Below are 13,290 nucleotides of genomic sequence, written 5' to 3'. Positions count from 1 at the left end.
GCCCCCTCCATAAATACAGCTGTCGTGATCCTGCCTGGAGGAAGCAGCCTTCGGGTTTTCCCCAGGGGTGACCAGCCAGGCCTGATGCTTCTCATTGGGAGCATCTTCCCATCTGCCAGCCAGCTCCTGGGGTTGGTCGTGAGGACCCCGGGCGGGCTTGGGGGAGGTCAGCTGGGGGGCATGGATTTATTACTGCTTATGAGGATTATTCCAAATTGAGGCAAAGTATGCAAACCATACAATTTACCACTTAAAAAATTTTTTGTTAATGTTTACTTATTTTTGAGGCAGAGAGACAGAGCATGAATGGGGGAGGGTCAGAGAGAGAGGGAGACACAGATGCGAAACAGGCTTTAGGCTTCGAGCTGTCAGTACAGAGCCCGACGCGGGGCTCGAACTCACGGACCACGAGATCATGCCCTGAGCCAAAGTCGGACACCCAAGCGACTGAGCCACCCAGGTGCCCCACAAACTTTGTTTTTAAGTGTCTACTTCAGTGGCATTATGCACATTCACACTGTCGTGCGGCCATCACCGCCACCCACCTCCAGAACTTTCTGTCTTGCAAAACTGAAACTCTGTCCCCATGAAACACTAAATCTTCATTCCCCTCCCCCAGCTCCTGGCTCCCACCTTTTTCCTGCCCATCTCTATCCATTTGCTTCTTCCAGGGACCTCATCTAAAAGGAATCATACAGTATTTGTCCTTTTGTGTCTGGCTTCTTGCACTTAACATAATGTCCTCAAGGTCCAGCTACATCGTAGCATGTGTGAGAATGTCCTTCCTTTTTAAGTCTGAATATTACCCACATTTGGTATTTATTCATCTGTTGGTGGGCACCGGGGTTGTTTCCACTATTCGGCTATTATGATGAATAATGGTGCTTTGAACGTGGATGTACCAACATCTCTGAGATCCTGCTTTCAGTTTTTTTGGTTCTACACCCCAAAGTGGAATTGCTGCATCATATGGTAACTCTGTTTCTAATTTTCCAAGGAACTGCCACACTGTATCCCACAGCAACTGCAGGTTTTACATTCCCACCAACAGGGTACGAGGGCTCGGATTTTTCCACATCCTCGCCAGCACTTGTTATTTATTTTTTTAATGTTTACTTATTTATTTTGAGAGGGAGAGAGAGAGAGAGAGAGAGAGAGAGAGAGAGATTGAGAATCCCAAACAGGCTCCACGCTGTCAGCACAGAGCTGGACTCGGAAATCGATCTCACAAACCATGACAGCATGACCTGAGCCAAATAAAAGGGTCACACGCTCAATGGACTGAGCTGCCCAGGCTCCCCTGTTTTCGGTTTTCTAGATAGCAGCCATTCTAAGGAGTGTTGGGTGGTTGTCACTTTCAAGTGTTAAGAGGCTGCTTCTGTCTTCATAGAACTGTCTTGGGTTAATAAAGTCATTCGATAAGAGGTGCCTGGGTGGCTCAGTCGGTTAAGTGTCTATTTTATTAGGCTCAGGTCATGATCTCATGGTTCATGAATTTGAGCCCCATGTCAGGCTCTGTGCTGACAGCTCAGGGCCTGGAGCTTGCTTCAGATTCTGTGTCTCCCTCTCTCTGCCCCTCCCCTGTTCAGGCTCTGTCTCTCTCTCTCTCAAAAATAAATAAACATTAAAAAAAAAAGTCATTTGGGGTGCCTGGGTGGCTCACTCGGTTGAGCGTCCGACTTTGGCTCAGGTCATGATCTCATGGTTCATGAGTTTGAGCCCCACGTCAGGCTCTGTGCTGACAGCTCAGGGCCTGGAGCCTGCTTTGGATTCTGTCTCCCTCTCTCTCTCTCTCTCTCTCTCTCTACCCCTCCCTGGCCCTCACTGTCTCTCTCTCACAAAAATGAATAAACACTTAAAAAAAAAAAAAGTAATTAGATGAAAGATTAAAAAGTGAGCAGCCCCAAGGAGAAGTAACAGCCAGATAAACCCACGACAGTGGAACCCTTCTCCTGGGAGAATCAGAGCCCCTGAGGCCCCACCCCCTGTTCCTTTCCCAAGGTCACCCTGTGAGCGCATGTGCAGGTGATATTCTGGGAACACCGGTTTGGGCAGAGACAGGTTCTCCTTTCTCCAGTTCAGGGTTGGACAACCTGTTCTGCCACAATCTCACGGATGCCACTCCCAGGCCCGACCTGCACTGCAGAATGAGGTCAGTGAAAGACGGGGAGGGGAATGCACAGGAGAGGCAACAAGCAGGTGGACGGAAAGGGGCCGGGTGGGACAGGCAATTGGTTGTGGCATACCCTCCCCCTGCCGCATGGTCCTCTGGCCACACGAGTGTGTGTCTATACAAACTCCAGGGCTGGGCTAACCAGTCATTCCCGCTATGGCTCTCCAGGAACTAGTAAAGGAAAAAGGATGGTTAGAAGCTACTTTAAATCAATGCTTCTCAAGGGGGACCATTTTGTCCCCCAAAAGGGTACCTGCTGTGTTTGGAGACATTTTTGTGTTGTCAGAACCCTGGGGATGGAGAGCAGTGGGAATTTCTTTTTCATGGCCATTATTATCTAAGTTTTATTTACTTAAGTAATCTCTACACCCAACATAGGGCTTGAACTCACAACCCCAAGATCAAGAGTTGCACAGCCTTCTGAAGGAGCCAGCCAGGCCTCCCTATGGGAACTAATTATTATTATTATTATTATTATTATTATTATTATATAAGAGAGAGAGAGAGAGCGAGCGAGCTGGGGAGGAGCAGAGGGAGAGAGAGAATCCTAAGCAGGCTCTATGCCCAGAGCAGAGGCCTGCCCAGGGCTGGATCTCATGACCGTGAGATCATGATCTGAGCTGAAATCAAGAGTCCCGACTCTTACCCGACTGAGCCACTCAGGCACCTTGGGGGGAGTTATTTTTATTTTGGCAAGTATTGAAGGCATTCTAAAACCTTAAACAGGATCCTGGACGTGTAGGCCTACAGAACAAAGAAATAGGAAAATCTGCTCCACCCTTGGGGTTGGAGTTGGATGTTAGACACTGCAGGGAGGGTGTCTGTTTTGCAGAAAAGCCTCTGAAGTCACATAAATACAGAACACTTTATAGTTGTAGATCAAGGTTAGATACTAGTCATGGAAGGGTGGTGACTCAATTTGTCTTATGGACTGAAGGTTCTGAACGTCCAATATGTAGAGAGAGTCCCACCCTCACTTGGCCCCGTCTCTGCCCCGGCGTCGGTGTACAGACATCCACAAGTGGTAGGGGCTTCATAGCCTAGAATCTGTGCCCACGGGAAGGGGGGAGACAGGGTAGGGGACGCTTCTGAAGGGTCGTCCCTGACACTGGCCCCCAGGGAGGCTGAAGGGACTTGCTCGTAGCGAGCCTGTGGCCACCCCTTCTCATCCTTATTTGTTTTGTTTCTCTGTAGGAGTATTTTCCTTTTTAAAAAATTGAGATATAGGGGCAGCTGGGTGGCTCAGTCAGTTAAGCATCCGACTTTGGCTCAGGTCGTGATCTCTCGGTCCGTGAGTTCGAGCCCCCAGTCGGGCTCTGTGCTGACAGCTCAGACCCTGGAGCCTGCTTTGGATTCTGTGTCTCCCTCTCTCTCTGCCCCTCCCCTGCTCGCGCTCTGTCTCTCTCTCAAAAACCAATAAACATTAAAAGATAAATAAAACCACCATTTTTTTCTTATGATAAAAACGTTTAAGGTTTACTGTTTCAAATATGCGATACAGTATTAACTATAGTGACTATTACATCCCTGTAACATATATGTTGTAACTGAAAATTTGTATCTTTTGACCTCCTTCACCCTGTCCACCTGCCCCCATCCCCATCTCTGGCAACTACCAATCAGGTCTCTGTATCTATGAGCTTGGTTTTGCTTTAGATTAGTTTAGTCTTTTTTTTTTTTTTTTTTTGATTCCACATATAATTGAGATCATTTGGTATTTGTCTTTCTCTATCTGACTTATTTCACTTGGTACAATGCCCTCAAGGTCCACCCCTGTTGTGGCAAATGGCATCTCTTTCTTTCTTTTTCGTGGTTGAATACTATTCTCATCACTGGCCCTTAAAAAAAAAAACAAAAAACCAAAAAAACCCGAGGGTTGGGAGGCTGGGTGGATCAGTGGGTTAAGCGTCCTACTCTTGGTTTCAGCTCAGGTCACGATCTCATGGTTCCTGAGTTCGAGCCCCACATCGGGCTCTGCACTGACAGTGCGGAGCCTGCTTGGGATTCTCTCCGTCTCTCTCTGCCCCTCTCCCCTACCTTGAAATAAATAAATAAACTTTAATAAACAAACAAATAAATAAATGACCAGGTCCTGGTGGCAGAGACCCGGGTAGTTCTAGAGGGTAGACATGTTGGAGAGAGGACACAGAGGAGAGGGATGCCACCCCAACTTTATCTCTCTTTCGCCAGTATGCACCAAGCCAGCCATCACGTGAGCGGCCACCAGCGGTGGGATGGTCGGTCACGTGGTGCTCAGTGTCGGTGAAGGACCGAAAGAGGAAGAGCAGAGACCCAGAACACTGCGCTCTCTGCCACAAGGGGAGGCCTCCACAGGAAAGGCTGGATAAAGGCCCGAGCTCCAACGTGTCCCCCAGGAGAGGGTCCAGGCTGCAGTCCTCAGTGCCGGATGAGGCCAGTGTTGCTGCCCGACACCCTACAGTCACAGGACGGCCCCCCAATCAGAGGACTACTGGATCCAAAACATTAGTGATGCTGAGGCAGAGAACCCCTGCTTTAGATCATCTTACATATACAGCCTGCTAAACTGTACCCAAACAGAAGGGGGAGAAATCCTACATTTTATTTATTTATTTTTTTAAAGTTTATTTTATTTTTGAGAGAGAGAGAGAGAGAGAGAGAGAGTGGGGCAGGGGCAGAGAGAGAGGGGGACAGAGGATCTGAAGCAGGCTCCGGGCTCTGAGCTGTCAGCACAGAGCCTGACGTGAGGCCCGAACCCATGAGTCGTGAGATCATGACCCCGAGCCAAAGTTGGACGCCTAACCGACTTTGCCACCCAGGTGCCCCTATTTTTATTTCTTTAAGTTTATTTATTTTTTTGAGAGAGACAGAGACAGAGTGAATGGGGGAGGGGTAGAGAGAGAGAGAGAGGGAGACAGAGAATCCCAAGCAGGCTCTGTGCTGCCAGTGTAGACCCTAACTCGAGGCTTGGACCCACAAAACCGAGAGATCAGGACCTGAGCAGAAACCAAGAATCAGATGCTTACCTGACTGAGCCACCCACATCCCCTCAGACATATGGCTTTCAAATGAATAGACTTTATATATATATACATATATATATATATATATATATATATATATATATATATATAGATGTTCTATTTATTTATTTTTGAGAGACAGCGTGCATGCACGTGGGGTAGGGGCAGAGAGAGAATCAGTTTTAGCAAGTTCATCTCTTCTTTAAAAAAAAATTTTTTTTTAATTTATTCATGAGAGATAGAGACAGCACGAGTCGGGGAGGGGCAGAGAGAGAGGGAGACACAGAATCCAAACAGGCTCCAGCCTCTGAGCTGTCAGCATAGAGCCCGACGTGGGGCTTCAACTCATGAACCGTGAGATCATGACCTGAGCCGAAGCTGGACGCTTAACTGACTGAGCCACCCAGGCGGCCCCCAAAATGGTAATTTTTTTTTTTTAATTTTTTTTTCAACTTTTTTTTTATTTATTTTTGGGACAGAGAGACACAGAGCATGAACGGGGGAGGGGCAGAGAGAGAGGGAGACACAGAATCGGAAACAGGCTCCAGGCTCCGAGCCATCAGCCCAGAGCCTGACGCGGGGCTCGAACTCACAGACCGCGAGATCGTGACCTGGCTGAAGTCGGACGCCCAACCGACTGCGCCACCCAGGCGCCCCCAAAATGATAATTTTAATCACATGGCCACACTAACTGGGAACCCCTCCTTGGAGGTCTGCTGTCTTTCTCTGAGATTTGGCGAGCCTGCAGGGTAAGTTGGGGAGTTTGTGTATTTGCACTGAAATCATGAGCCACCCAGGCACCCCTATCTTGGGTACTTTTTATTAAAAAAAAAAAAAAAAAAAAAAAATTCCAGAGCTCCACCTGAGAGGGTCTCAGCCTCCAGGAGATTCTCCAGGCTTGTGTTTTGAACAAGCCCCCTTTGCCAGTGCGCCTTCTTGGCGAAGGTGGGAAGCATGCACAGGCTAATGTTCTCTGTTGATTTCTCTAGAACACCACCTCCATCAGGGCAGAGGAGTTGCGCAATACATAGGACTAAATCAAGTCATTTTGGTTGAATTGTCTTTTTGTTTTAAAGTTTATTTTTATTTATTTTGAGAGAGAGAGAGAGAGAGCGCAAGCAGGGGAGGGGCAGAGGGAGACAGGATCCCAAGCAGTCTCTGAGCTGTCAGTGCAGAGCCCCACGTGGGCTCATGAACTTTGAGATCATGACCCAAGTCGAAGTCGGACACTTAACCGACTGAGCCACCCAGGCGCCCCTAATTTAAATTGTCTTGCTGCCCAATGTGACTGCAGCTTCCAGAGGAGAGGACCTCTTTCCTTTTTCATTTTCTTCTAGCAATCGGGGTAGGATTATGACTGAGAAGGGAGCCAGCATGTCTTACGAGATCATTTGATAAGCAGATGCACCTACTGGTCTATTCATTGGCCCCAATTCACATAAGCACTGACAGGCCAGGTGAGGTTAACTAAGCAGACATTATACACAGCTCGTGGTATAAAAGCTGGGCAGTGAGTTCTACAGACCGCAGAATGCTGTGCATTGTTCCTCCAGACCTTGAGGGAGTGTGACAGAACCAGAGATTCAAGTGTTCCCTCATCCTGGACAGGCTGGGAGGGAGGGGAAGTTGGGAGGATGGGTGTGCTGGCCAGATCCCAATGCCGCTCTGCGGCGTCTTCGGGGGAGAAGACCCAGAAAGGCCACACAAGAAGTGTGATTTCACGCATGCACGCTCACTCACAAGCACAGGAGAGACGGAACACACCCAACATGTAACGTAAAATTATCACTTTCAAGTTTATTTATTTTGAGAGAGAGAGCGCATAAGGGGAGGGGCAGAGAGAGAGGGAAAGAGAGGGAGAGAGAGAGGGTCGCAAGCAGGCTCCGGGCAGTCAGTGCAGAGCCCAGCGTGGGGCTCGAACCCACAAACTGTGAGATCGTGAGTTGAGCCAAAATCGAGAGTCGGATGACTGACTGCGCCACCCAGCTGCCCCTAAAATTTACCTTTTTTTTTTTTTTTTAATTTTTTTTTTTCAACGTTTATTTATTTTTGGGACAGAGAGAGACAGAGCATGAACAGGGGAGGGGCAGAGAGAGAGGGAGACACAGAATCGGAAACAGGCTCCAGGCTCCGAGCCATCAGCCCAGAGCCCGATGCGGGGCTCGAACTCACGGACCGCGAGATCGTGACCCGGCTGAAGTCGGACGCCCAACCGACTGCGCCACCCAGGCGCCCCTAAAATTTACCATTTTAAAGTGTACAATTGGGGCGCCCGGGTGGCTCAGTCTGTTGAGTGTCTGACTTTGGCTCAGGTCATGATCTCACAATTTGTGGGTTTGAGCCCTGTGTCCAGCTCTGTGCTGACAGCACAGAGCCTGGAGCCTGTTTCAGATTCTGTGTCTCTCTCTCTCAAAAATAAATAGACATTAAAAAAATTTTTAAGTGTACAATTTAGTAGCATTAATTGTATCTATGCTGTTGTGCAAACGTCACCACTAACCATCTCCGGAACTTTTTCATTTTCCTCAACTGAAACTCTGTCACCGTTCAGTATCAACTTCCCAGCTTCCATCCTCTAGCCCCTAGAAACCTCCATTCTACTTTCTGCCTCTATTAATTTACTTAGTCTTGGTACTTCATGGAAGTGGAATCATATTAACACTTGTCCTTTTGCGCCTGGTTTATTTCACTCAGCATAATGTCCTCAAGGTTCACCCGTGTTGTAGTAGGGGTCAGAATTTCCTTCCGTTTTAAGGCTGAATAATGTATGTATTCATCTCATTCTCCAGTCATCTGTTGACGGACACTTAGGCTGCTTTCAGATCTTCTCTGTTGGAAGTAATGCTGCTAGGAACATCGATGTGCAAACATCGGTTAGGGTCCTGAGACCTATCGGCCAAGATATTGGCATTGATACAATTCATTAGTTTTACTCCGATTTCTTCGGGTTTACCTGTATTCATTTGTTTGTATGCATGTATTAAGTTCCATACAATTTTATCACGGGTGTGGGTTTCCATCTCCACCACCACAGTCAAGATACAAACTGTTCCAACACCGCCACCATCGCCAGTACTGCCCTTTTAGAACCCCCCTCCCTCCTTCTTCCAACTGCTCTTCTTCCCCCAATCTTGAAAAAATGTTGCCATTTCAAAAATGTTATATAAGAATCAGATATATTGTAACCTTTTGAAATTGATTTTGATTTGATTTGATTTGATTTTGGTACTCAGCATAATTTCCCGGAGACTCATTCATTCTGGTTGTTGCAGGAATCGATAGTTCACTCCCAAGGTGCCTGGATGGTTCAGTTGGTTGAGCATCCAACCCTTGGTTTGGGCTCAGGTCAAACCTAGGGTCATGGGATTGAGCCCTGTTTTGGACTCTACACTGAGTGTGGAACCTGCTTAAGATTCTCTCTCTCCCTCTGTCTCTCTTAAATTAAAAAAAAAAAAAAAAAGTTCAGGGGTACCTGGGTGGCACAGTTGGTTAAGTGTCTGACTCTTAATCTCGGCTCAGGTCACGATCTCACAGTTTGTGAGTTCGAGCCCCACAATGGGCTCTGCACTGACGGCTGGAGGCTGCTTGGGATTCTGTCTCTCCTTTCTGCCCCTCACTCTAGTGCGCCCTCTCTCTCTCCAAATAAATAAATAAAATTAAAAAATTAAAATAGTTCACTCCCTTTTATTGCTGAGTAGTATTCTATACTATGGATTGATCAAGGTCTGTCAATCATTCACCTGTGTGAAGGACACCTGGGCTGGTTCCAGGTTTTGTCTGTTCCATACAAAGCTACTATGAACATTCACCCTCTCACCCACAGGTTTCTGTGAGAACATGTTTTCATTGCTTTAGGATAAACGCCAGGAGTGCAATTAACCGGGTCATGTGATAGTTGTCTGTGTCCTTCTTTCTGAAGCTGCCAAATTGTTTTCCGGAAAGGCTGCACCATCTCACACGCCTGCCTGCAGAAGACGTATCAGCCACGTGTATGTTCCACGTGTTTTTGAATGTATTCCAGTTCTTCCATGTCCTCGCCAGCATTTGGTGTTGTTAGTAATTTTCATTTTAGCCATTCTGATAGCGGGTAGTGATTTCTCACTGTGGTCTTAATTTACATTTCCTTAACAGGGTAATGATATTAACTAAACATCATTTCACGTGTTTATTTGCCATCTGTATATCCTCTATGGTGAAATGTCTATAAATATTTCAAACGTAGCTCAAATTTTATGTTTTATATATACACACACACACACGCACACCTATGTGTACACATATGTAAAACTGTAAAACTCATATGTAAAACACATATGTAAAACTCTTGATGGAGGCCTGAACTGCAATAATTCAAAAAAGTTTAACAAAGTCAACCTAAAATAAAACATACTATAGCTAGAATAAAACACCAATAGGGGCACCTGGGTGGCTCAGTCGGTTGAGGGTTCGACTTTGGCTCGGGTCATGATCTCACGGTTTGTGAGTTCAAGCCCCACATCGGGCTCGCTGCTGCCAGCTCAGAGCCCGCATCGATCCTCTGTCCTGTCTCTCTCTGCCCCCCTCACCTGTGCTCTCTTTCTCTCTCAAAAATAAATAAAACATTAAAAAAAAAAACAATAAAATTATGACAAATGTGGGTAGTTAGGTACCCACTGTTAGTGCCATGCTGGTTATTTCCTAAGTTCAGTTAAAACCTGGGCTGCCTGCTAAAAGAAATCTATCGCCCCGGGTTTGTATTTGGAAGGACTGTTTCCTGTTTTCTATACTACACATCTCACTGCTTGATCTGGGGAAATAGCTTTCTTGTGAGGCTTATTTTTCAGGGCAGTAGGATATGCTTGAGGAATAAATATGTTTCTTTAATAAATAAACAATTTCAGGGGCGCCTGAGTGCCTTAGTCGGTTAAGCGTCCGACTTCAGCTCAGGTCATGATCCTGCTGTTCGTGAGTTCAAGCCCTGCGTCGGGGTCTGTGCTGACAGCTCAGAGCCTGGAGCCTGCTTCGGATTCTGTCTCCCTCTCTCTCTGCTCCTCCCCAGCTCATGCTCTATCTCTGTCTCTCAAAAATAAATGTGAAAAAACTAAAAAAAAAAAAAAAAAAGCAATTTCATGTTCCAAGGGAGGTCTGAAGAGGTTACTGAAAAATTATTCACTTTACAATTGCAACTGAAGGAGATGCATTTTACATTTTCACACGCTGGACTTTGGTAAGCTTTGTAGTTCAAGTCCTACAAGAGGGAGGTCCAGTTTTCTTGGCAACGGTTAATTTTATGTATCAACTTGGCAGGCCATGCCTTCTAGTTGTTTGGTAAAACACTAGCCTAGATGTTGCTGTGGAGGTATTATTTTGGTTGTAATTAACATTTAAATCAGTCAACTTTGAGTAAAGTGGCTGTGACCACAGACAATGTAGATGGGCCTCAGCCAATCAGTTGAAGGTCTTAAGAGTAAAGATTGAGGTTTCCCCAGGAAGAAATTCTCTTCGAGACTGTTGTACAGAAACCCTCCTTGAATTTCTAGCGTGATGCCCTATAGAATTCTGACTCGAGACCGCAACATCTACTCCTCCCTCAATTTGACTTGTTAGCCACATATGTACGTATATGTGTATATAGGTATATGCATACATATACGCTACCATAATATCATATACTATAATTTTGCGAAAGATTACCATTGGGGACTTAAAAAGATATTTGCACACCCATGTTTATAGCAGCATTACTTACAACAGACAAGATGTGGAAGCAACCCAAGTGCCCATCAACAGATGGGTAATGTGATGTATACACAATAGAGTAGATTTTGACTTGTCAGCCCCTACATTTATGTGGACCAAATCCTCCAAATATTTCTTACCCCCTTTCTCTGTCTCTGTTTTATACACACACACACACACACACACACACACACACACACACAGGCATACCTTGGAGATGTTGTGGGTTCAGTTCCAGACCATTATAAGGTGAATATCACAGTAAAGAAAGTCAAATGAATCCTGGGTTCTCCTCGTACATGTAAAAGTATGTTTACACTATAGTGTGGTCTGTTAAGTGTGTAACAGCATCATGTCCAAAAAAAACCAAAAACAATGTACAATGTACATACCTTAACTAATAAATACTTTATTGTAGTGGCTTAGTTGGTTAAGCGTCTGACTTCGGCTCAGGTCATGATCTTGAGGTTTGTGAGTTCGAGCCCCGTGTCAGGCTCTGTGCTGACAGCTCGGAGCCTGGAGCCTGCTTCAGATTCCGTGTCTCGCTCTCTCTCTGCCCCTCCCCTACTCATGCTCTCTCAAAAGTAAATAAACATTAAAATAAATAAATAAATAAATAAATAAATACTTTATTGCTTGAAAATGCTATCATCTGAGCTTTCAGTGAATCATAATCACTGACCACAGAACAAATATAAAAATAACGAAAAAGTTTGAAATATTGTGATTACCGAAATATGTAACATAGAGACAGGAAGTGAGCAAACGCTGTGGGAAAAATTATGCTGATGGACTTGTTCAATGCAGGGTTGCCACAAGCCGTCAATTTATAAAAACGAAGTATTTACAAAGTGCAATAAAATGAGGTATGCCTGTCTGTGTACATAACAAAAGCAAGAGAACAAATATATATGTACATATATACATGTATATGTACTATCCTCACCTCTGGAAAACTCTAACATATCTGCAGAGGCACGTGAAAAACTCCCGCCTAATAAACGACAGATTCATAAAAATGTAGACGTGACCATGCAGACTCCAAGGTTGCTAAAACCCACTGGGGATTTTATTTTTGCCATACAGGGAGTGATGCTGCAAACATTTTGTCATTCTTTTTTTTTTAAGTTCTATTTTATTATTGTTTATTTAAGTAGGATTCACACCCAGTGCGGAGCCCAATGTGGGGCTTGAATTCATGACCCTGAGATCAAGATCTCAGCTGAGATCCAGAGTTGGATGCAAAACTGACTGAGCCAACCCTGGTGCCCCGCCCCCCCCTTTTTTTTAAATCTATTTTAAAAAATATTTTATCTTTATTTTGTAATATTTATTTTTCGGAGAGCATAACTGGGCGGGGGGAGAGAGGGGGTCAGAGGATTCAAAGAGGGCTCTGTGCTGACAGGCTGACAGCATTGAGACCGATGTGGGGCTTGAACTCACCAACTGTGATACCATGACCCGAGCCGAAGATGGACGCTCAACCGACTGAGCCACCCAGGCACCCCCAAAGATTTTATTTTTAAGTAATCTCTAGGCCCAACATGAGGCTCAAACCCACAACCTGAGAACAACTTTTGGTGTTGTAGGTTTCATGGGTTTGGGCAAACGTATAATGACATGTTATCCACCACTATAGTATCATACAAAGTAGTTCCACTGCCCTAAAAATCCTCTGTGCCCTCCTATTCGTCCCTCCTTCCCCTGTAATCCCTCAGATCCAATGACCTTTTCACTGTTTCCAGTTTTTCCTTTTCCAGAATGTCACAGAGTTGGAATCATACAGTATGTAGGCTTTTCAAATTGACTTCTTTAATTTTAGAATATGCATTTGTGGTCCCTCCATGTCTTCTCATAGCCTGAGTACATTTCTTTTTAATGCTATTATCCCATTGTCTGGATGTTCCACAGTTTATTTATCTGGTAAAGGACATCCTGGCTGCTTCCAAGTTTGTTTGTTTGTTTTTTTAACTTTTAAATGTTTGAGAAAGAGAGAGAGAGAGAGAGAGAGAGAGAGAGAGAGAGAATGAATGAGGGAGGGAGGGGCAGAGAGAGAGGGAGCCACAGAATCCGAAGCAGGCTCCAGGCTCCGAGCTGTCAGCACAGAGCCCGACGCGGGGCTCGAACCCACTAACCAGGAGATCGTGACCTGAGATGAAGTTGGACACTTAACTGACTGAGGCACCCAGGTGTCCCGGTTGCTTCTAAATTTTGATAGCTATGAATAAAGTCACTATAAACATTTATATGCAGGTTTTCATGTGGACCTAAGTTCTCAGCTCCTTGGAGTAATTATCAAGGTATGCAAATGCTGGGTCATATGGAAGACTATGTTTAGTTTTATAAGAAACTGCCAAACCGTCTCCCCAAGTGTCTGCGCTCTTTTCCATTTATACG

The 13,290-nt window shown here is 45.4% G+C and overlaps 1 long non-coding RNA gene across 1 annotated transcript; it reads right to left on the bottom strand.

Annotated features, from left to right (window-relative positions):
- Positions 1 to 6,008: 6,008 nt before the first annotated feature.
- On the bottom strand, positions 6,009 to 9,586 carry LOC147583776 (uncharacterized). The gene is made up of 2 exons (XR_015248527.1): positions 7,422 to 9,586; positions 6,009 to 7,178 (listed from the first exon to the last, which is right to left on the bottom strand). It is a non-coding gene; the product is annotated as an uncharacterized LOC147583776 (long non-coding RNA).
- Positions 9,587 to 13,290: the final 3,704 nt, after the last annotated feature.

Source organism: Puma concolor, chromosome A2, assembly GCF_028749965.1.
Source record: "Puma concolor isolate L17-30 chromosome A2, mPumCon1.1.hap2, whole genome shotgun sequence".
Taxonomy (NCBI): domain Eukaryota; kingdom Metazoa; phylum Chordata; class Mammalia; order Carnivora; family Felidae; genus Puma; species Puma concolor.
Note: the sequence above shows the minus strand (reverse complement) of the source record. Positions and strands in the feature narration are given on the sequence as shown.